Source organism: Megalobrama amblycephala, linkage group LG13, assembly GCF_018812025.1.
Source record: "Megalobrama amblycephala isolate DHTTF-2021 linkage group LG13, ASM1881202v1, whole genome shotgun sequence".
Lineage (NCBI taxonomy): Eukaryota > Metazoa > Chordata > Actinopteri > Cypriniformes > Xenocyprididae > Megalobrama > Megalobrama amblycephala.
The window spans coordinates 22,694,648-22,719,674 of NC_063056.1; the positions used below are offsets into that span (position 1 = coordinate 22,694,648).

General features: G+C 36.3%; 1 long non-coding RNA gene across 3 annotated transcripts in view; it reads left to right on the forward strand.

Moving 5' to 3' along the window:
- The window catches only part of LOC125243179, a 29,028-nt gene extending 10,389 nt beyond the window's left edge, over nucleotides 1–18,639 (forward strand). For all 3 annotated transcript variants that reach the window (XR_007178987.1, XR_007178988.1, XR_007178989.1), the window contains exons 4-9: nucleotides 365–419; nucleotides 488–694; nucleotides 11,377–11,438; nucleotides 11,569–11,818; nucleotides 17,348–17,410; nucleotides 17,568–18,639. This is a non-coding gene — a long non-coding RNA (uncharacterized LOC125243179). The remainder of the gene's footprint in view (nucleotides 1–364; nucleotides 420–487; nucleotides 695–11,376; nucleotides 11,439–11,568; nucleotides 11,819–17,347; nucleotides 17,411–17,567) is intronic.
- The last annotated feature ends 6,388 nt before the right edge of the window (nucleotides 18,640–25,027 follow it).

Consider the following 25,027-nt stretch of genomic DNA (forward strand, 5'->3'; position numbering starts at 1 on the left):
TTCATTTTGCCTTACAATATGTAACATCCTCTTCCCACACACTCTCTCTTTCCTGTTCCTCTCCAATCTATATATAGACCAGTATCCTAACTTTCCAAATAGTGTGGGTAAAGGGATATTCAGACAAAAATGAAAATTTTGTCATCATTTCTGTCATTCAAATCTTGCAAATTTTCAGATTTGCTGCATGAAAATGTTCTCCTGTGTCTCCACACCAAGTTTGAATATGTGGAACTGCAAATGACCAAGGGGAAGATTTCTAGTGACTAATGTCTTAAATTTCTGTTTCTTGTATAAAGTTGCAATGTCAGCAGACTTGCATTGTATGGATTTTTTTTTTTTTTTTTTTTTTGGTGCTTGACAGATCCTGAATGATATCTCCCTTTGTGTTCCACAGAAGTGTTTGGAACGACATGAGGGTGAGTAAATGATAACAGAATTTTCATTTTGGGGTGAACTATTCCTAACTTATCCATTTCTGCTTTAGCTAAACAGTTTTCCTTTTGATGAAGACACTAGCAGCATTGAAGTACACAATCAGAGCTGCTTCCGGCCTCATTTCCATCTCAAAACACTGGTGTGACCAAACCTCTGGGGAGAAAACTCAGCACTGATGTCTTTCATGTTCCAAGCCCGAGGATTCTCATTTTCCTCTGGATCTGTGATGAGAAGCAGGCAGAAGTGTGTAAAGAAGGTTAGGCTGATGGCTTATTTTTTCTTGCAGATATGCACTGATCTGTTTACATCTCTATTTTGTGCCCCAAATGTTTTCAACTCTCCCCAGCAGGTCTCATTTTCTTTGAAGTGACAGAAAAAAAAAAAAAAAAAGCCTCACAGCTCTCGTGTTTAAAATCTGCCGTATGTTGAAATAATTATTGATTATATTGGCATCATTTGAGTTGAACCTTTTGTCATATAATTTATTTTGCTTATACATTTTATGACCCTTATTTTGTGCCCTTGTAAAAAGGTAAGTTTTGTGAGCTTTGTAAATGCCAGAACCAGAAGGCTGACATCAGCTCCAAAACCCTCATAAAATGTCAAACTTTGATTAAAAGTGTTTTTGATATAAAACACTAGCCACATCACATAACAAAAATAAAACAATATATTTTTAAGTAAATAAGAAACACCAGACTTTTGAAGTTGGTCCAAATATATATTCTTTTCTCTTTTTCCATGACCATATTATCAAGTATCCAAAAGTAGTTCATCTGAATGAACCTTGCTGAAATTCTTAAACCAGCCTAAGCTGGTTTGCTGGTCTTAGTTGGCCTCGCAGCCTGGTCAGGCTGGTTTTGGACTGGGAAACCAATTGGATGGCCAGTTAAACCAGCTAAACATGAGCTTGGCCAGGCTGGAAGAGCAATTAAACTGAATTAAGCTGCATTTTAAGGAAAACTGATAGCAATACCACTCAAATAGCTCTGTTCCAAAACAGTGAGCTGCCTCTCTGTCTGCTCCCTTCTGTGGCAGCATCTTAACCATCATGGGACCTCAAGTTGGATTACACATGCAACTCTATACATCATACAAATAGAGCTTTGTACATCTCGCAATTGATTTTAGTAGAGTTTTATGTTAGTGTGATGATAGGCTAACATACTCTAACAAGCACAAATGTACAAAGTGCACAGAAATATTAAGTAATATTCAATGATACATTAATACATTCAATGATGCTTTAGATTTTGGCCAAAACTAAGTATTTTAGGAGGCAGCATAATTAAGCATAATTTTCAACAGCCGTCACACACCTTAGGATGCTGCCTACATAGGCAGCTCACTAGGTTTTGGAACAAAGCAAATGACTTGTCATGCAGTAGATAATGAGGCACTCTTTATGCACAGTACTTCCCAGTTGCTAAAAAAAACAATGTCAACAAAGCATATTTCTGAAGTGACTCAGAGTACGTCTCATCTAATTTGTATGTTTATCCTTAGTCAGTCTTATAATTTGCAGCCCTCATCAATGCATTTCCAAGGTAGGATTCACTGTGTCTTATTTTGTGATCCGTCCAACAATAGCTTTTCGCTAGCTTTAACTTTTTACAGAGAGGCTGAAAAATAACCCTGACACACACTTTAAAGCTCAACATCTAAACATAGGACTAAAGGATAGATGTAAAAACCAGAAAGAACAAAGACGTGTGTGGAAGTCTTTATTTCCTATAGGGAAAAATTAGGTAAGAAGATTTTTAACAGCAGAAGCACTTTAAACTCGACTAGCTCACAACCATCCTGAAGGCAAAAAGAGCTGGTTTCGGAGAAATGTGAAAAGAGTGATGAACGGATGGAAAGATGTACTGACAGGAGAAGGATGAAGAGATAAAAGGAAGTAGAGAGAGATTTAGGTGCACGTCAGGAATGTCAAGCACAATGAATGTCATGGGAGTCTCTGCTGTCCCTCAGAGTCACTCTACAATTACTCTATCATGGTGCAGGAACCATAGTCGCCATTTACATGCTAGTTTAGCTCTGCCAATTCAATCATGCCATGATGAACATGAGAATGGAGCCCTGTCAGGATCCATTACATGAGGGACGGTTGAAAACCGGGGCCAGTTAAGCAGGGTCCTGGGTTTTGCATCGCAATTGAGGCTGATACAGTAAAGTCTGCGGTTCCTCTGGTCTGGTTGCTCACACAGGAAGAAATGGACCAGATGTATAAATCAGAATTCAAAGGAAGAGGGCTGGGGGGAGGATGCTGGCAGCCAGACTGAAGAGGGGCCCAAAAAAGTCCTGCTGTCAAGCAGCTCATTCATCAAACGCAGAGAGGGTGGCCTCACCCGGAGGCCTGGCCAGCCTGTCCTCCTCTCCTATGTTGGGGAACACTTTGGCCTGGGCTCATTTTAGCTAGAGAAGGTGTTAATTAAACTACCCAGAACAGTCTGAATGCGAGAGAGTCAAGCATAGAAGCCGTGAATCTTGATGGGCTCCTCTCACAGCCCCCGCTGTGTGTTGGACGTGTGATCCTGGCACTGTGCAATCCTCTCAGCCTAAAGTTGTTTGATGGCCCACACCTGCCACCTCAGCCATGCTGATCTTGGGCAGTTTAATCTGTTTATCATGGCATTAGAGACTTAGTTAGTGACTCATAGCTTTGCTCACTAAGTACTTTAACTTTTGTTCAAAGACCTTTTATAGTCAATTACAGAAATAGTTCACACAAAAAATTTTAATTCTGTCATCATTTATTCATTGTCATGTCGTTCCTGTATGACTGGCTTTCCCAAAGTGTGAATTTACAATGAAAATAAATCAGAACTGTGGCCATGTAAAAAAAAAAATATTCACTGTCCTTATTCATTGCATTTCTGGACATCCATCCTAGTTTTCCTTGATACATCAATGATAGAAGTAACAATTTTCAACCCATAGATGAATTTTTATCACACCTTTTCAAAATCTTTTGATCCAGTTCACAAAATTTTGATTAATCCAAAAATCTCACTGATTCGGTTCAACTCACTAACTTGAACAGCTCACTGGAAGGAAAAATTATCAATGAATTACAACTTAAAGTGGTCATGAACTGCATTGTTTTATTGTTTTATAATGTTTCCTGGGGTGCACTTATAATGTTAGTATGTTTTTTACATCCAAAATTATCATAATTTAGAAATAAAAGGCATTTTTCCTACCCTGATTTTAGTCCTCTGGTTTGAACGCTTTGTTTTAAGGGGCGTGTCTGCTGTGAGACTTCAGCGTAAACACACACTGCTGTGATTGGCTGACATCGTTCCATTTGAAATAGCCAAGTATTACCAAAGACTATAGAATAACACAAGATGTGTCACTCGTATTGTTTTGAATGGGAGAAAGTGTAACGCGCAATATGGCGGAATAAGTCCCGCCTTCTAAATAAGAGCCAATCGCCGACTGGTAAAGTCTTCGCGTCACTTCAGCGGAGTTAGAATCATCGGTTTCTATAGAAACAGTCAGACGCGCGCCTCCGAAGAGACGCGCATTTAGCTTGATCCAGCCTGAAAAATACAGTTTTATTGTCATGATTCGAGCGTTTAGAAACTAAATTTATTAGCCGGTTGTTGTTAGATTTCATTGGTGATTTCAAATATGAAATTTAATCATAAGGTTGGCGAACAGTTTTGGAGAATTTGATGTTTCCCCATTCAAAGAGATTGCATGATGCCCAGGATGCCTGAGAGGCGTTTCAAAGATGGCCGCCGAGTGAAATGACTTGTCTTAAAGGGACTTTGCTATTACTCTCTCTTTTAGCGTGTTTTTACTATTACAGCTCTCAAGGATAACTAATCATGAAAAGTGTTGTATTACGTTTAGATCTACGGCACTATATTTAGATTGTGGCATGAAAGGTTGCAGAGATGAACACTGTAGCTGATCACAGACATGTTTTTGAGCACATGAAACTTAATTTCTGCACACTAACAAATGCTTTCATCTTCACTAACAGTGCAAACGTGATATAACTAAGAGATTCGTTGAATTAAACGGGAGTTTTGCACGTCAGTCACTGATAAACTCAAGCTGTTTGATTGACAGCTTTGATTGACATACTTTGATCATTTTCTTTATATAATTTAATCACCGTTAAATAACAGATTATTTTCATCCTACTAAGAGAAACAACGCAAGTTGACGTTTAGTCACGAGTGTGATTTACTGACACACAGACAAAGAACATCTGACTGTACATGAATCATTACATATCAGATCAGGCATTAGAATTAAAAACTTACATATTGTTGCGTTACTGTCGAGTCCAGGCACTGCACAATATTTTGTAATCCTCAACGGCATGTTTATTGCTTGGTAGCTCAATCTGGTTTAGCATGTAGGCCTATGTTATTTATTGCATGTCATGTGCGAATCGGTGGGCGGGGCTAAACAGGCAGGGATGAAGTAGGTGCTTGTTGCTGAGGTGGTGCTTGCTGCCCTTTTGACGTCATAGATCCCCACTTTGTAAATCCTGTCGTTTTCTGGGTCTGGTGTCAATTAAAGCTTTTATTGGACTAACAAGGAAGTTTTCAGCTCTGAAACTTACAGGATATTCTTATAGTATGATGACCTCTTATATGTCAAAAGCTCAAGGAAAATTTGATTTCTCAGTTCATCACCCCTTTAAATTTTGGTGTCTTAAAACTATAGGCACATACTCATATGGACTATTTTTTTAATACTGAAAATTCAGACACCTTAACCAAAGACTTTTATATATGTTAAAACCCAGTTGCAAAGCATGCTGGGTAATGGGTGCTTTCATGTCAATTTATTGTATTTTCATTTTTGGATGAACTATCCTTTTGAGTTTACACCCAAGAAAAATTGCTCTTTTGTTAAACTGAAAAGTTCCAATAAGATTGTTGGTGTAGGGTCACATTTCTCTTGAAATAAATGACATCACTGAGTGGTCGGTTTCTGAGAGTGCGGTTATATTTGAGGGTAAAAGTTCAGATTGGATGGTGTATTTTTATGTAAACTACACATTTTGGAGCCCTGGTATCTGTTACTGATACAACAGGAATAATAAGACCAAAGAAACAGCAATAGCATTAGCATTTTGGCTACTCAGTGGAGGCTATGGAGGAAATGATCCAAATCACTGTGAAAGATTATGTTTAAAGTGAGAGAGGACAAGGCAAAGGCAAACCTGAAAGCAACAGTCTCCTAATCTAAACAATGCTTGTAAATGGAGGTAATGTTCTCCTTCATATTGCGATAGAAACTGATATGAAAACACATGACATCAGCATCAAAGTGTCTGATGCAATCCTGAGTAACAGATATACTGTGTCTTCTTGTCCACCATGTTAGGTTCCAAATGCACAGATCAAGCTCCCAAAAGAGACTGCATATTTGCCCCTACTGCCTTTTGTTGAAGTTTTAGGATAAATTTGAACCGACAGCTCCACTGCAGGGATAAATAATGTAACCGCATTTCGGGACATCATTAAGAGTAATGTTTCAATTTCGGTCCCCTAAAATCCCTTTCACACATTTAAATAATAAACTGCTTCATGGATTAATCTGAAAGTTCAACCTGAAGTCAAACTTGAGCTGCTTCCACCACGCTTAGATTAAAACTCGAGACCTGCCGCAGGATGAACGCGCATCGAGCCCATTTTTCACTCGTTAAGCAGTTCGGCTTCTCCTCTTCCTTCCCGCCGTGAACGGGAGAGATTTAAGCCCAGTGCAAAATAAAACACATGATGAATTAGAGGACCACTGTCCTTGTGTGATAGATTAAACTGCAGTGAGGAGCACACGTGTGAGAGCGTGTCCTCCAGTGTCTGCTGCGTCTCTTCGCTCTGCCCTGGCTCTGCTATACCGGCACAAAGCTGACAGATCACCTGTCTGCCGGTGCGCTGGAGGGGTCTCTTCCTGACCGACACAAGGTCGTTCAGTCACTCAGAGAGTTTGGACGGGCTGCCTGCCGCATTAGTCAGCACTTTCCCGCCACTCCCCATTCTCTCTGACTAATTTGTGCTTTATAAATGGAACGAGCTCCAAGCACATTGAGACATAAACATGATCATTACTTTGAAGTATGAGCAGTCAAATGGACAGACCCACATGCTCTATCCATTGTCAGTGAATCTGCGGAGTTGTCCTCAATGGTTTTAAATGAAGCGTTTTGAACACATACAGACAGTAGCTGGGTTTCCATCTAAACGTGAAGCGAATCTTTTCAAAGTTCGCAAAAAAAGACAAATGCGAATTAGGTGCGTTTCCAACAAGTTGTTCAAGCGGATTATGGTCATATTGGTAACCTAACCAACGGTAAATAAAACACTGTGACCGAGCGTTAGTGAAGGGTTCACTTATGAATAAGAAAACAATAAACTCAGTGAACTCTTCTCGACTTTATTAAACATCACACGTAAGAGGACATGCATCATAACAGAATCAAACGTAAAGTTTTCTGTTACAACACCATCAGCAGAAACGGCCGATTACGATTAGTCACATGTGAGTTTAATGTTCGCTACAACAGAATTTATTTGAGAAAATGCGTTTCCATCTCCAATTATTCGCATTAACTCTTTTTTGCACAAGTCAAAAACCACCTCAAGCGAGCGCAAAAACTTTTTTGCGAATTAAGGGATTTTTATTCAAAATTTGGCATTTATCACTCGTTTCTGATGCGATACGATAATGTTCCTGTTTGAGCATAGACAGCACTCAAGACACTCAAAGTTCAATGCAAAGGGAGATATTTCTTTTACAGAAATCACTTTTTAAGGACTACAACAAACAGCTGGTAGGGACTACAATGAGCTTCTTCCCGGGTTGGTGACATCACTAACCCTAAAATTTACATAAACCCTGCCCCCGGAAACATGCAACAAAAGAGGTGAGGCTATGTTGGGCTGCTTTAAAGAAGAGGAAGAGTTGCAGTAGTAAAGTGCTGTTACTTCACAAACGAGGGTCAATTCAACGCTGGATTTGCACAAAAGATTAACATGACGGCACATGCTAGTCGATGAGTTAAATCAACTCCACAGCAACTGCATAAATTTATCCACTAACCATTCAGAAACATCCAGTTGCATCCTAAATGTTGTAACTTCTTCTTGAGTCTCTCCATCAGTGTCTGACTCCGGTTTGAACAATGTAAGGATGAACACCGTTATGGACAATCGTCATTTTGGCTGCGTGAGATTCTCCAGCTTTGTTGTTGTTGAGCATCCAAAGCGCGAGCTGTTAAAGCTCCACTCTCTTCTGGAAAGCGGGCGGGAGCAACAGCTCATTTGCATTTAAAGGGACACAAACAAAACTGGCATGTTTTTGCTCACACCTAAATAGGGGTAAATTTGACAAGCTACAATAAATGATCTGTGGGGTATTTTGAGCTGAAACTTTACAGACACACTTCTGTAAGGCCTATATACATTTATTTATGAACTGCATAAATACGTTAATATATTAACTGATAATAATATAACCTAAATGCAATGTAAGTCGCTTTGGATAAAAGCACCTTCTATGTGCATACATTTAAATGTAATTAGGTGATGATAGATCATGTTCTGTAAATAAACAAAAACAAAATACTAAATGGCCATATTCTCAAAAATCACAAAAAATGTTCCATTTCTTAGAGGTATTGAAATCAGTGAAATTGCCCCTGACAATACATGGTACCAGAAAAAAAATGGTATTGCCAATTCCTAATAATGCTGTAAATTGATTCTTATTTTTTTCATTTTTTATTTTAACTAATAAATACTGCTCTGTCTGAAAAATAATGTTGTATTATGTCATGGAAAACATAAATCTGACTGAAAAAAATATATTGTGTCATACTTGTTTATTAAAATTATATTGTTGGAGTAAATCGCTTATTATCAATATTGTTAGCTATAATGTCTGCTGTAAATTATGAGTAGCTTGTAGCTTTGGAGGCTTCAGTTTCAGAATTACTCCCTCAAAACTTGCATGCAGTAACAAATGCTGTTCCATGACCTGCAGAGTTTTTAGACACAGTCCTGCTGCCAGAAGAGTCAACAGGGCTTCCGCAGGGTAAGGCAACTCCTCTTCCCCTGCTTCCTGTTGGGCTGGCCAATTTCCGGTAACTGTATTTAGACCTAGATTATTCTCTGTTATTGTTGGCAGAGCCTCAAACAATTCAAGTATTCTCTCACTACTGAATGTCTGTAAAGACACTGGGTGAAGTTATTTACAGAGCCATCCACAGCGGCTTATGTATCAAGCAGACAGGAAGTTTTATCTGTAAAGGAAAGGGAGATACACTTTTACGCCTCGGAGGGCAGCACGTTTCCACAAAATGTTTTGGGAGTTGTTCATAAATGTCAGACATTATTATAGAGAGCCACAATTAACTCTGATTCATATGTTGATCATATTCCAGTTGTTGACATTATGTTTTACAGAACAGAACTGTCACGTACATTCGGGCCAGTGCTGCATTGCCACTGAAAATCATTCATTGATCTACATTAGTTTTTTGTGTTTTACTTGAACCTTTAATTTTATGATGTATCCTAACTTTGTGGTGGTGAATTCTGCTGATTTGTCACCAAAATAATATTATCTACCGTTCAAAAGTTTTTTTTTAATTATTTTTTTTTTAAAGAAGTGTCTTATGCTCACCAAGGTTACATTTATTTGATAAAAAAATACAGTAAAAACAATAATATTGTGAAATATCAATAATATTTAAAATAGCTGTTTCTATTTAAATATATTTTAAAATAGTTGTAAACGTAGCCATTACTGCAGTCTTCAGACACATGGCACATATGATCCTTCATAAATCATACCAATATGCTGATTTGTTTCACAAGAAACATTTCTTATTATCAACGTTGAAAACAGTTAATATGTTTGTGGAACACATAATACATTTTTTATTTTTCATGATTCTTTGATAAATGGAATGTTCAAAAGAACAGTATTTATTTAAAATATAAATCTTTTGTAACATTTTAAATGTGTTTAACTTCATCAATTTAATGAACAGAAAAAAAAAAGTCACACTGACCCCAAATTTTTGAACGGTAATGTAAATATTATTTCTAACAAATATAAAAATACATTGCTAAAAATAAAAATGGATCATTCTTTTGTGGTGGGGTCACTGAAAATCTACTAGGCCCACTGGAACAAACAAACAAACAAACAAACAAAAATCATTGTTTTGACACTGAAAAAAGACAGAGTTGTCTGAGTCAGACAGCTCTTTTTTCAAGTATATACTTGATTCTTTGGTACCAACAGTATATATATGTACCAAGAAAACCATTCCTTGTGGCTCAGTTGTACACCTGATTGTTGACTTGTTGAAGGTCAAGGGTGGATGTAGCATATCTGAGAATGTATATACTCCTGTATAGCTAAAGAATGCAATTCATAAGGTTGAGAAATTAGTTCTGTATCCAATTTAGTACATGCTATTAATCCACAGGAATTCAGACACAGCCTATACATGTGAGCTGTTTCTTTGCGACAGGAAAACAATGCAAAGCATTACTTGTAGTAACTGCAGAGTCACATGAATCCTGGATAGAGCACATATTGATTTATTGACACTGGAGAAAATTGCTGTCATGTACATGCACCCACAAGGGACTAATGGAGGTTGGTTACAGATCTGGCATGCTGGCTTAAAAATGAAGAATGTGATGTCAGGGCTGTATGTGAACCGGGAACTGTGGCATTACAAAGGTCACAATCTTGCCCTGCACTAGAGTAAGTAAAATGCCTCTGCGAGATTGGGATTGGTTGAAATGCAATTGTGGAATTGTAGAGAAGTTTTAATTTCTCTCCCTCCCTCACTTTCTCCATCTCTGTATTTTGGTCAGTATTGTGGTTACTCTGAACTCCTCAGAGTGAGTCATCTTTTACTCCGTATTGTCTTCCCGAAAATATTCCTGCTGCTCGGAGCCTTTTTGGCTCCCCATGAAAGCATGAATGTTAGATACCTTACTCACTTCCTGAAGAGCCATGTAGCATGAAATTACCTAACTCCAGTGCTAATTTCCCATGAAGCGTTGTGCACATGCTCACACCTTGATGCACTTGAGAGCAGGTTATATAGTAAACTAAAACAAAAAAACATAAAAAAAAATTGTTACTTAAATGAAATAAACTTTAACTGAAAGAAAAAATATTAAAAAAGTACACTGTAAAAAAAATTCAGTTGTTTATACATACACACAAACACAAAAAGGAAATTGTGATTGCCAGAATAATACAGTAAAAATTACAGAACAACCTGTAAATTTTACAGTTTAAAAAAATAACCGGTAAATTCAACAGCCTTTTCCTGCTGAATAAGCAAGGCCATGTTGCTACTTAAAAAAAGAGAATTCTGGGAATGTCAGATTATGGCTTTTCATAAATTTCGGGATGATTTGTTCTTTTTACTTCAAAAAATGGTAATTTAACAGTTATGCATTTAACAGTATTTGGTTTGGTTGTGAGATATAGTTTGGTTCCCTTATAAGATTTTATGTGTTATTGTCTGGCAGGCAAAAATGGTTCATTTGCTTAGAAAAATAATAGAATAAATATAATTTTTCTTCATAGCACAAATTGTATTGGCCGAGTTTTGTATTGTGCTGAAGTTCAAAAGTAATTTTGCTATGCTATTATTTTAATACTATGCTTACCTAACAAATTGGGGAGACTATATTGATGAAATGATTTAGAAACATGACTATTATTAAACTGCAATATTTCTTGTTATCTGCAGGACATTTAACAAAGTGCTTCATAGCACAAAGAAGGACTCTATACCAGAACATCTATCTGTGCCAGTGTCTCTGCAGTGACACTATCCTTGAGGATGAATTTTACTGGCAAAGTCTTTATTCTCTTCACATTGTGTTGCCCTTCAGAGTTTATGTCCTTTTGCTCTTTTTTTCTCAGCTTTCATATATCTAAAAGCAATCCATTGAGATCTTCAAGGCCTGACCCAACAGCTACAAATAGTAAGTAAAACTTCTTTGTCTTCTCTCTATATATATATTCAATTTGAAAAGATTGTGTCATTCAAATTCAGAAGTTTCCAAACCCCTTTTTAATTCCTAACTTGCATACTTTTCCGTATTGTCATATTAGGAAAAATCATAATCACATGGGGAGAGTGACGGCCAAAAACACACCAGCAGTGAATCATAGGACAGCAGTGGCTCCAACCGTCTTTTTACGTCAAATGTGATTCAGCACACATTTACATGTTACAGTCTTTTTTATTTTACAGGACAGATGCCCAGAACATTCCAGACTTTCCCGAAAGTCCCATTCACTTATTTGGAATGGACAAGTACTATAAACTACAGACACAACTACACTGTAAAAAAGAATAAAAGTAAGTTACCTGGTTGCCTTAAAAATTTTGAGTTGATTGAAATTAAAAATTTAAGGTTACAATGAAGGCGATTGGTTTAATCAACAAAAACTCAAAATATTTTTATCTGAACCACATTAATTATTGAAGTTGATTTGACAAAAGAAAAAAATGTGATAAATCATGAAAATATTTTTTACAGTGTATTGATAAAAAAATTACATGATTGTAGCATATAAAAGCATTAAATTAACAACAAAAATAGGCTTTTTAAGTCAGTATATAATTTAGTAATTAATGTGATTTATGCATAGGGGCTTGGGCATGATTAATGATGTTAATAATTTTTATTGTATGTTTTTATTTATTAATTAAATGTATTAATAATAAAATAATCATTAAAGTAACATCATAAATTTAAAGCCTTATTAAAAATACAAAGGACTTTCACTTAAGACTTTCACCAGAAAACCTCTTTGACAAGATATTTCTGGATCAAAATGACCTGGCCAATCTGAACGTCGCTGCAGTCAATTCTTTCCAAATTCCTTCTCTGTGACTTTCACACAGATTTTTAAAATTAATCTGATCCCCTTAAAAGCATTGCCGGCATTTGTCTAAATATCACATTCACTCCCACCATGTTGACAGAGGGTGAAGGCTCTTTTTTTTAACCACAGCTGAAAGGCCATGTCTCAGAGATACTGTAATCTCACTATCCAGAGAAAAAAAATGGCAGGGAGACTGATATATTTTGAGTTCACTCTGCCGAACAAGTGCTATCTTTGCCACAAGGATCTCCAGCCCACTCGGATGAGAGTCAGGAATTTGAGCTATGCAGGGCAAGGGGAAAATAACACTTCTGCAGACTTGGTGTAATGAACCAATATGAAAAACGTCAACGTAAAGCCACAGGTCAGAGGAAAGTGGAGACCATTAAATGGGAGGCTGTGAGACCGGCAGAGGAGGAGGGCACAGTCTAAAAGGTCACAGTCACCCTGTATTGCAGCTCTTGTCAGTCTCTCTTAAAGACCTGTGTGCCACCCACCAGAAGACTCTAATAGGATTTGAGCTAAGAGCACAAAATAACATAGATGCCTTAAAGCGATAGTTCACCTCAAAAATGAAATTCTGTCATCATTTATTCACCCTGTTGTTCCAAACCCACAAGCAAGGAGACATTTTGAATAATTTGCTCATCTCTTCTCTCACTGCCAATGTCATGAATGGGAGCTTTTAAGGACCAAAAAGCATGCAAAAACACCATAAAGTGCCATAAATATATAGTATAAAGCATACAACAGAAAGTGTGAGGCACATACTGACATTTAAATGTACATTTGTTAGCTGTTAACAGCTGCAACCAGCTCATTTAGTCATTTCGCTTTTAGAGAACCAAATTAGTCTGATTCATGAACGAATATGATTAATTTGAATTGTTCAAATCAAAATAACGATTCACTCACGAATCAGATGTCACTACCTCTCATGATCTTGCAGAGCACAGCTCAAGATATAAAGTGAAAACCACTTAAATATGAATCTGTTCTTCACACAATGCTATCATATCGAAGAGTTTGGAGCCTAAGTCATTGGGGGTAAAAATATGGGTTTGGAACATGATGATGAGTACAATTTATTTTGGGGTGAACTACTCCTTTAAACAAGGGAGGAAGGGGGAGGGGAGATGTAAAAAGGTGAAGAGAGAAAATAAGGGAGGGGTGAAATCAATAACGAAACAGCTCCGCAACAAGAACATAATCAGAATGGCAGGCCGATGTATTACTCAGGATTAATATAGGCATTGGTGAGGTCGATTTAATTTACTGGGAAAAGCAAGAAAATAAATAAAACATGGAAAACAAATAGAGTCCTCATTCAAATTCATTAGAGGCTTTCGCAAGGTGTCGAATGGAATTTCCCTGTTAAAGTAACAAGTTCACACGCGCCTTCAGCATTCTGGACACTAACTTTGAGTGACAGCCCAAATTAGGTTAATAATTGGTGATTTTTTTTAATTATTATTCATTTGTTAAACAATAACATTATGAAAGAGTGTTTTTTTCTTTCTCTACATTATGAAAATGATGGTGCCAGATTCGTAAGCTTGCGGTGTTGTGACCAAGAAGGTGACCAGGCGTCTGTGGACCCCTAGTGGTCCTTGACGTAAAGCCAGGTGGTCCTTAAAAAATATGTGAATATGAATATTTGTATATTTTGACATTTGACATGTCCAATATTCAGTCATATTGTCAGTTATATTATACATATATTATTTTCTTTTATGGGAACAAGTCAACTAATGTAGTATAAAATTATACATTTGGTAGACACAAAAGACATTATGATACAGATGAGCCAATATTATTCTGGGGTCCTTGAGGACAGTTCTAAATACGACAGGGGTCCATTACTCAAAAAAGGTTGAGATTCACTAGCTGATGATTTTTATATATATACAGTACAGTCCAAAAGTTTGGAACCACTAAGATTTTTAAAGGTCCCGTTCTTCGTGATCCCATGTTTCAAACTTTAGTTAGTGTGTAATGTTGTTGTTAGAGTATAAATAAAATCTGTAAAATTTTAAAGCTAAAAAGTCCAATGCCAAGCGAGATATTTTATTTAACAGAGCAGGTTATATAGTAAACTAAAACAAAAAAACATAAAAAAAATTTGTTACTTAAATGAAATAAACTTTAACTGAAAGAAAAAATATTAAAAAAGTACACTGTAAAAAAAATTCAGTTGTTTGTCGCCTACATCGAACGGCCAGTTTGGACTACATCCCTCTACTTCCTTCTTTAATGACGTCACTAAAACAGTTTTTTGACTAACCTCCGCCCACAGGAATACACAAGAGTTGCGTTTGTAGAGTGTGTTTGTCGCCATGTCGTCGAAACGCTGTTATTTTCATCCCGCAGTCCAATCACCGGGTCTGATTCCGGCTCAAATTGATAGGGTAAAATTAAAGACACTTTTACAATAACACTGAGCGCGTGCATCTCCACGTTATGGTAAGAGGCGTGACCTTTCCGGGCAAGGAGTGCTAAACTGCTGTCGAATCACAACACAGGAACCGCTGGCACAATCAGAACTCGTTACGTATTTCTGAAGGAGGGACTTCATAGAACAAGGAAGTCATCAGCCCGTTTTTATGACAGTGGAAACAGCGGTATACAGATAAGTAAATTATGTGAAAAATACTGTGTTTTTTTACACGCGAAACATGAACACATGTTATATTGCACACTATAAACACAATCAAAGCTTCAATAAACCACGAAAAACAGGACCTTTAATGTTTTTAAAAGAAGTTTCATCTGCTCACCAAGGCTACATTTATTTAATTAAAAATACAGTAAAAAATGGTAATATTGTGAAATATTATTACAATTTAAAATAACTGTGTACTATTTAAATATATTTGACAAAGTAATTTATTCCTGTGGTGCAAAGCTGAATTTTCAGCATCGTTACTCCAGTCTTCAGTGTCACATGATCCTTCAGAAATCATTCTAATATGCTGATTTGCTGCTCAATAAACATTTATGATTATTTTCAATGTTGAAAACAGTTGTGTACTTTTTTTTTCAGGATTCCTTGATGAATAGAAAGTTCAAAAGAACAGCATTTATCTGAAATACAAAGCTTCTGTAGCATTATACACTACCGTTCAAAAGTTTGGGGTCAGTAAGAATTTTTATTTTTATTTTTTTGAAAAGAAATTAAAGTAATGAATACTTTTATTCAGCAAGGATGCATTAAATCAATCAAAAGTGGCAGTAAAGACATTTATAATGTTACAAAAGATTAGATTTCAGATAAACACTGTTCTTTTGAACTTTCTATTCATCAAATAATCCTGAAAAAAAAAAAAATATTGTACACAAATATTTTGTACAATTGTACACATTAAATGTTTCTTGAGCAGCAGATCAGCATATTAGAATGATTTCTGAAGGATCATGTGACACTGAAGACTGGAGTAATGATGCTGAAAATTCAGCTTTGCCATCACAGGAATAAATTATTTTGTGAAATATATTCAAATAGAAAACAGTTATTTTAAATTGTAATAATATTTCACAATATTACTGTTTTTTACTGTATTTTTAATTAAATAAATGTAGCCTTGGTGAGCAGACGAAACTTCTTTTATAAACATTAAAAATCTTAGTGGTTCCAAACTTTTGGACTGTACTGTATATATATATATATATAGAAACTAATTGAGTGACTCTCCGAAGATTGTTAACACTGGGACTTCTCTCTCTGCCTGTCTGTTTGATTTTTCAGTGCAGGTTGCACCACTGGCAGCAAGTGGCTGTCTTTATAATCGAGTCAATGAATCATTCAACAGATTCGTTCAAACACACTGATTCATTTAGGAACATAACAAGTGACTGTCTTTATGAGGGAGTCATTGAATCATTTACTAAACTGGTCACTCAAAAACACTTTTACATTCAGGAATGCCACTACTGTGCTATGGCTTTGTTTGGATGGACCCTTTTTATGGACTGTGTTGAGGCATTTCCCCAATAATTAACATTATAAATCTTGCAGTGTTTTATTATATTTCCACTTTAAAAAAAAAAAAAAAAAAGAACAAATGTACAGTGTACTTTGTGTTATTTAACCCTGTCATTAAATTACAAAAAAACTGCTGCGAGGGTGTTGCTAATACATCTGCTTAGCAATCGTCTCTTCTGACTGCAATTATCTCCAATTTTTTTAATTATTTTTTTCTTTTGCTCTTGGGAACAACTGGAAATGCAAAAATTGCATTTTCTATGTCTCCCATGTATATATAAATGTGTACCCTGCTAGAGTTTCTTCTGTGTTTCAAACCAGAAAAAGTAAAAAGGGTCCTTTTCATAGGCTCAATTGCAGCCCAGGCTCATTGGAAAAACTGGCCTGTGGCAACATTTCAGCAAAATGATATTATATTCCTTTTTGCACGTTTCACAACACTTTCAATGTGAAATGTCCAGTGAGTAGTGCTAAAAGCATATTTAGTTGTATCCACAACAGATGAACTTGAATCTGGCAATGTTTTATTACACTGGTTGTACACAGGACTCATACTCAAGTGCTCCGCATCAAAAATGCAATGCGGTACCAGGTGAACTACTGAGCATTGCCAAAAGCCATACATATAGGGCTGGTTATGTAATACAAGCATCAAAATGTATTCGTTTACAAATTTTGCACTATATGATAAAAGTTTTTTGAGGTCATAACATAGTATTTTATAAGAAACCGTGAAAATAACTTTATTAATCGATAATCTGCCCCTGTAATTAAAATTTGTGTGAAAAGGAATAAAAGTTGTTGGTATTTTACTGAAACTAGTGTCAATTTCAGCTAGAAACTGTGGTGAATTCTAGAGACATTTTTGGAGTTTTGCAAAACCATAGGCAATGGCACATTTTTCCAATGAGCCTAGGTTGGGCAATATTGTTTTTAAAATGTAAGTTTCTCAATATTGACTTCTTGTTCATTGAACTGTTGTATAAAAGGAATACCACACTAATCAAATACTTTCAGGGGCACCTGCACCAGAAACTGCCATGAAGATGAATGGGAACGCTAATGGATGGCTCTTTCCAGGTATTAGACCTACATGAAACTGACTTTACTTAAAGGAACTTTGATAGACTTGATTGAAATAATGTTTTGTTTTGAAAACATGCACATTTAATTTATTCTGAACTTTTATAAGCTTGAAAATATAACCCAGTAAGATATTGCTCTTTTTTCCCAAAAGATGACTACAACTGATAGCCAGGCACAGCGGCCCAGTACCTGCTACATTTGAAGTTGAAACACACACCCTGTCACCTCCTGACCGCATTACTCATCCACAGCCAAACAAATAAATCAGAATAATGATAATAGTCAAAATTCAAATCAGCCGGAGGAAACGGTCCATGAAAGCACCAACATTGACGTACACGTTTGGCTGTGTTGACGGCAGTGAGCGATTTCCATGACAGTGTTTAAATAGGTGCGGTCCCACTCCTCCTCACAGAGCTCAGCGCCTGGATTACTTCATAATCCACAGCATATTATGGGCCTGGCACTAATTGAAAGATAAATTAGTTTATTTGGGTTAAATCCATCACCATGACATGAACCCAAAGGAGAGCGAGGGGGGAGGAGAGATGGGAGCGCAAAGGAATACTGAAGACGTTTGACTTGCGCCTTCAGCCAGCTGGATCAGAAGTAACATCAGAGACAAACACGCGCAGGATCACAAGTGATTAAGGATGTGAGAGCAGGAGGCTAATATATCCAAGCCTCATTTTCATGCAGAACATTTACTTAAAGGTACACTACTTTTTTTTTTTCCAAAATTAACAAAATTTAAAGAATGAGTCAATACATCATCAATTCTTCTTCCAAAATGTGTTTTTTTTTTTGTTTTGTTTTTTGTTTTTTTGTCTTACCCCGATTCACCATGGTAAATGTTTTTAGACCTAACAGGATGATTTTCAGGGGAAATTTCTTACGTCACTCACCCGTGCACGTCTCGTCATATTCATAAGTAGAGAAAAGTTGCTCCGGCTACTTTGACTCGTGTATGGTGTGGGAGTGGTATAGGTTAGTTGTCACAACAAGCGAGAAAGGTTGACATGGAGTACGCTAAATCGTGAACCTCTGACGAATCACTTATTTCAAAATGACGCAGAACAGAGGAGATTCTGCTGCTAAAAAGAGAGGGCCATAAATTACATATAATGTACCTTTAAAAGTCAACTTAAAGGCATAGTTCACCCAAGCTTTGACGCATCTAAAAGTTCATAGAGATCGTAAAACTAATCCATATGAATTGAGCAGTTTAGTCCAAATTTTCTGAAGAGACATGATTGTTTTATATGATGAACAAATTGAATTTAGGCTAATATTCACATATAAACACAACACACACATCAGTTGTGGTGAACAGAAGCATAAAAACATGTTTGCTTGATGTGCGAGAACCAATGAGGTTCATTCTTGTGTTACGCTTCCGGAAGAGGTTTGTTCTCACGCGACAGGCAGGTTTGGTTGAGCTTCTGTTTATGTTCACTGATCAGTGTTTATATATAAATAAAAGCCTATATTAAATCTGTTCATCATATAAAGCAATCAAGTCTCTTCAGAAAATTGCTTAATTCATATGGATTATTTTTCCAATCTCTTTATGAGCTTTTTGAAGCTCAAAGTGGTAGTTGCGTGAGTAATAACATTAGGGTGAGTAATTAAAGACAGAATTTTCAGTTTTGGGTGAATTAACCGTTTAAAAAATTGTCAAAAATACATATAAATAAGTAAATACACTACCATTCAAAAGTGTGGGTCAGCAAGATTAAAAAAACAATCCTTTTATTCAGAAATTTTGCATTAAACTGTAATGTCTTGTTTTGGTGTTGTGTTTCATGTTCACATTTCATGGTTTATTTTATAGTTATGCTTTGTTTCATTGCTTTGTTTGTTTTCCTGGTTCTGCCATGTGCTTTTATGTCACGTGATTCCCTTGCCCTCATGTGATCATGTCATGTGATTCTCCAGTCTCATGTGTTTTGTTCTCATTGGTTGTCCTAGTCATGTGGTTTCAGTTCTGTTCTGTCATTGGTTAATTGTCTTGATTGTTCACAGGTGTTCCTTGTTTGTCATTAGTTTCTTTGTATAAATAGCCCTCATGTTTCATTGTTCTCTTGTCTAGCTTTGTCCCTGTAATTCCATTGTTGGTGAGATCAAGTCAAGTCAAGTCAAGTTTATGTTATTTCAGTTTAAGTCAAGTCAAGCCCCGTTTCATCTTTGCTTTGTATTTCTGTTAAAATAAACTGCACTTCGGTTCTCTTCAACTTGCCATCAGTGGACTTCATTATACGCCAACTTTACATAAACTGATAAAGAGGCATAGTAAAGATTTATAATTTGTATAATGTTATAAAATATATTTTGTTTTTAATATTTAATATTTAATATTTTAATAAACACCAAAAAAAAGAAAGAAAGAAAGAAAGAAAGAAAGAACTGTGAAATCCATGGCAGTACAATGTGCCAAACATTTACCATTAATGGAAATAATGATTGAAGACATTACGACTGACTTCAGCCACAGCCTTAGATGGAATCAACTGAAAATAAAAGAATACATTTTTTTACCTTTATTTCTGTCAGATATCTACAGAAGTACTTATTGAGAATTAACAGATGTTTGATGATGTTCTGTTGAAAATGTTTAGTTTGAAGTCACCATTATTGCAATCAGTGTTTGCTTTAGTTATGCAGTTTGACTCTTGAATAAAGGGCTGTTTACAATACATGACACTGTGTTTAACTAAAAACAGAAAACTTAGCATTTTTACCATTCATTTACACGGCAATGGCGATTTGGAACCTGTGATACTTTTTTTCAGGATTCATTGATGAATAAAAGGTTAAAAAGAACAGAATTTATTCAAAATATAAATCTTTTCTAACAATATAAGCCTTTACTATCACTTGTTATCAGTTTAACACATGCTTACTAAATAAAATGATTAATTTTGCTTTCAAAAAAGAAAAAAAAAAATGAATGACCCCAAACTTTTGAATAGTAGTGCATATTGTCACAAAATATTTCTAACCGCAGACAGAAAGATTTCAATACACACCATGTTTTAAATGTATGTCTGTAACCTGTGCAGTCTGAAAAAAAATCTCGTAAAGGAACAAAATCGACCGTCACTAAAATCTTGTAAAGGAACAACACCAACTGTCATTGAGATCTCGCAAAGGAACAAAACCGACTGTCACTGAAATCTTGTCACAAAACAAAACCAACAGTTTGAATAGTTTCAAACTCGACTGTCAACAAAATCTCATAATGGAATAAAACTTGTAACAAAACAAAACTGACTGTCTTCGAAATCTCGCAACAGAAGAAAACCGAATGTCATTGAAAACTGACAGTCATTGAAATCTCGTAACCAAACAAAACTGACCGTCACTGAAATCTCGTAAAGGAGTAAAACCAACTGTCATTGAATTTTTTTTAAATGAACAAAACCGACTGTCATTGAAAACTGACCATCACTGAAATCTCGTAACCGAACAAAACTGACTGTCACTGAAAATCTCGTAAAGGAACAAAACCTACTGTCATTGAAATCTTGTAGAGGAACAAAACCGACCATCATTGAAATCGACGAAAAAAAAACAAACTTTGTTGAAATCTCATAATGGAGCAAAGCTGATCGTCATTGAAATCTCGTAAAGGAACAAAATCAACTGTCATTGAAATTTGTAAAGGAACAAAACTGACCGTGATTGAAATCTTGTAAAGGAATGAAACTGACCATCATTGAAATCTCATAACGAACCAAAACCGACTGTCTTTGAAATCTCGTAACCAAACAAAACAGACCATCATTGAAATCTCTTAATGGAACAAAAACGACCGCCATTGAGATCTCACAACTGAACAAAACTGATTGTCATTAAGATCTTGCAATTGAACAGAACAAACGGTCATTGAAATCTCATAACAAAACAAAACCATCAACCATTGAGATCTCATAAAGGAACAAATCATTAAGATCTAGTAAAAGACCAAAAGAACAAAACATGCCGTCATTGAGATTTCATAAAGAAATAAATCCGACCATTATTGAACTCTTGTAACATAACAAAACTGACCATCTTTGTAATCTTGTAATGGAAAAAAAAAAACATAATAGAACAAAACCGACCGTTTGAACTAGAGATGCACTGATGTATCGGCCGCAGATATTTATCAGCCGATATTTGATCGGTTTATTAATTAACTGCATGAAGGCATTGAGCTGTATAATATCTGTTGCGTAATCTAATATTCCTGCTGTGCTGCTGTCTGCATTTTAATGTTAATCAAACAACAAAAGACAAAAAGGATTGGCCAACAAAAGATGGTGCTTGTGTTTCTGGAAGCATGCTACTGTAATGTATTTCTCCTCAGAGTGCGCGACAGCCAAAGAGGGTTAATGGTGTCTGAGCACAGACGTCAGGCTGGACACGACACAGTCAGACACTGTTCACATTTTCCACTTCATACGCTGTCTCTTGTTAACAAGTCAAATGTGTAGAGCTTGTTTTACCGCCAATGTGTGTAAGCGTGTGACCAATCAAAACTTCTTCATGGAAATATGGCAAAGCTAAAAGGAAAAAAAACTCTGGGTTTAAGAGCCATAGGCAGACAGGCAGATAGAGTAGCGCTGAAATCAGTCCCTAATTATAACTGCTGAACTTGTGAACTGCAGAGTCCGGGTACAAAGCTTGAACTTTTGCAGTGAACAGAAATGGCATGGCTTTCTCATGCTTTTAAAGACACAGATGGAGTTTTTCTAAGTGGGCCATGTGACTCATCCTACATCATAAATTCACATGCACAGCATCTGGCTCTACTCCTGCCAAATGCTGAAAACCACAGGTGCATTTTTCTGAGAAGAGTGAAATATATCCATATCTAATAATCCAGATTTTTGGACACATCAAGCCCAGATCTGATTTCAATACACATACAGCAGTAAAATCAAAATGATAAATTTTGTGCAGTTAATTTTCATTGTATGATTTAGATGTATTTAAAATCACCATGAAACGGAAGTTGCAAGAGTCTTTTCTTCCCTATTATGACGTATATATGTTGGTGTTAAGGCAGCACCATCAACCTGCCCACAGCTTCTCAGCAAAAGCAGATAAAAAAAGTCACTTGATTCTTCTCCTCCCCCAACATCTTCTCAATGTTAATTGCAATCAGGGTTTCAAAGTACGGCCTGGCACGCACCATTGTATTTATCTGTGCAGAGCCAGAGAAACTTGTGAAAGAATGAACTGTACCATTATATCTAATGTCTAAGTGATTTTGAAAAGGCTGCCGGTCTGCAATTTTTCTCAATTAGATGGCTAAGACACCTCTCTCTTCTAGACCAGAGACCTTCCATGAGATGACAATCAACAGGGAACATTTTCATTCTTTTTTTGTCTTTTTTTTTTTTTTTGTCTTGTTTTCCACTTCTGACATATTTCAGTTTAACACAGCTTTGGTATACGAAACAATAGCACTGTCAAAGACATAAAGAGAGTTTATTTATTGTTTAGCGTGTTTTGAAAGAACGCCTGAGGCTTTTTCCATCAGAGCTTTCGCCTACTTTTGGAGTGACAATAAACACAAACAACAGTATATTATCTTCTTCATGAAGTCCTTGAGATAGAGTGCTTAAACTTTAAAGTCCTTTATCGGAGTAGAGGAAGGGCAAAGTATCCACTGGTTCTCCAAATGCTCATAAAAATACAAATTCTGCTCTGAATGCATTAAATTTGCAGACACTTTTGGACCAAAGTGATTTCCAATAAAGTGGATATATTGTGTAACAGGCAATTATCAAAGCAGGTGGCCAAGGAATTCCTGAGAACTGCCCTTTTAAAACTGTAAAAAAAAAAAAAAAAACCCAAAAAATGGTACACAGCAACTGAGCCCAGCGCAATTAGATTTGAATAAAGAAAGTGACCACTTAGCAATGACATTTTTATTTTTATATAAAAAATAACCAACATCCCATTGAGTTCTCTCAATTTTGTAGAAAAATGTAAAAATATATAAAATATTAAATGTATCACATATTTATTATATGGCTCTCTGAAATACTTAATTTTAATTGGTCATTCGTGGCATTCAGTGGTCAGATTATTTCCTAAAATTGCATAGAAATGCTGTGTATATCATTGCACTCATCTGGAAACTGAAATTGGGGCTGTGTTCAAAATCGCCCTCTACACTGTAAAAAAGAATTGTTGATTTAACTTAAAAAAGTAAGTTGCCTGGTTGCCTTAAAATTTTGAGTTCATTGTAATTAAAAATTTGAGTTAATACAATGAAGGCAATTGGTTTAATCAACAGAAACGCTAAACGCTGTACGATTCTGCTGCAACTAACCGTAACAAGACCTCAGTGAGTTCTAGTCAATCACATGTCACGTTCATATGTTGACCACATGATGTTGGTACGACACAACGAGAGCATATCGTGTTTTTGTGTCAATTGTTTAAAAAAAGAACAGAAATAACAAAATTGTGTTTATGCTCATTTGAAGCATGACTTGCCGACATCTTGGAAGTGACTTCAAAATCTCGCTGAGGTCGGGGTTGATTGATGTACCCTGAGTTCACACGCCAAATGTCCAACTTTGAGTGGCATTCCAGACATTATTTTCTAGAAGGAGGTGGGAAAAATCCAAATTCCAATCTGTCTGGAATGCAGTATACGTCAGAACGCCGGCTTATTATTGGCCAGCTCTTGCGTTAGCATCACACTCATGTGTCGTGGTGCTCATGTGTACAGCGTCTGCTGGCAGGAAAGAGAAGAAATTGTTGAATAAAGTAAATATTTTTGTTTTGTTTTTGCGCTCAAACAGTATTCTTGTCCTTCATAACATTAATGTTGAACCACTGTAGTCCATGTAGTCACATGGACTATTTAAACAATGTATCTACTACCTTTCTGGGCCTTGAAAGTTGCAATGACATTGCTGCCTGTGTGGTTTAGAAACTTCTCGGATTTCATCAAAAATATCTTAATTTGTGTTTGGAATGACATGAGGATGAGTAATTAATGACAGAATTTTAATTTTTGGATGATCTAACCCTTTAAGTATACCCGCGCCTTTAGACAGAGCACCTTCCGCACAGTGTCCTCTAGGGAAAACCATTGTGTCCTCCAGGTTTCCTAATTTTCTACATTAATTTGCACAACATCTCTTTCATAATAGATATTTGTGCAATGACATGACGGCAAGCTGGGAAGAAAACTTAATGACATAAGTTATGTGAAAATGTAAATTGGATTCCATGCCCATGAGCAGCGGTAATTAATTTCATTGAGGATGGCGGAGCTCTAACTTGTTGGCTCCTGCACATCCTTTTTCATAAGAGGCAAAGAACTGAAATTAATGTTATGCCGCAGCTGAATGAATAAGTTCGAATTTCCCAAAGGTGGACGTTGATGTTTCAGAAAATGCCCCGTAATTAATGCACAATCGTCAAGGAGCACAAAATGAAATTCTCATTAAGGTTCATTTTCTCACACTTATACATCTAAGAACCGGAAAGGCCATGGAGAAAAGCGTAAAAAGAGAGAGGTTCACGACAGTGAAAAGTCAGGCCAGAGGGAAGCACGAGGAAAGTGGATGAAGAGGATGAAAAAGAGCAAAGGGGTGGAAG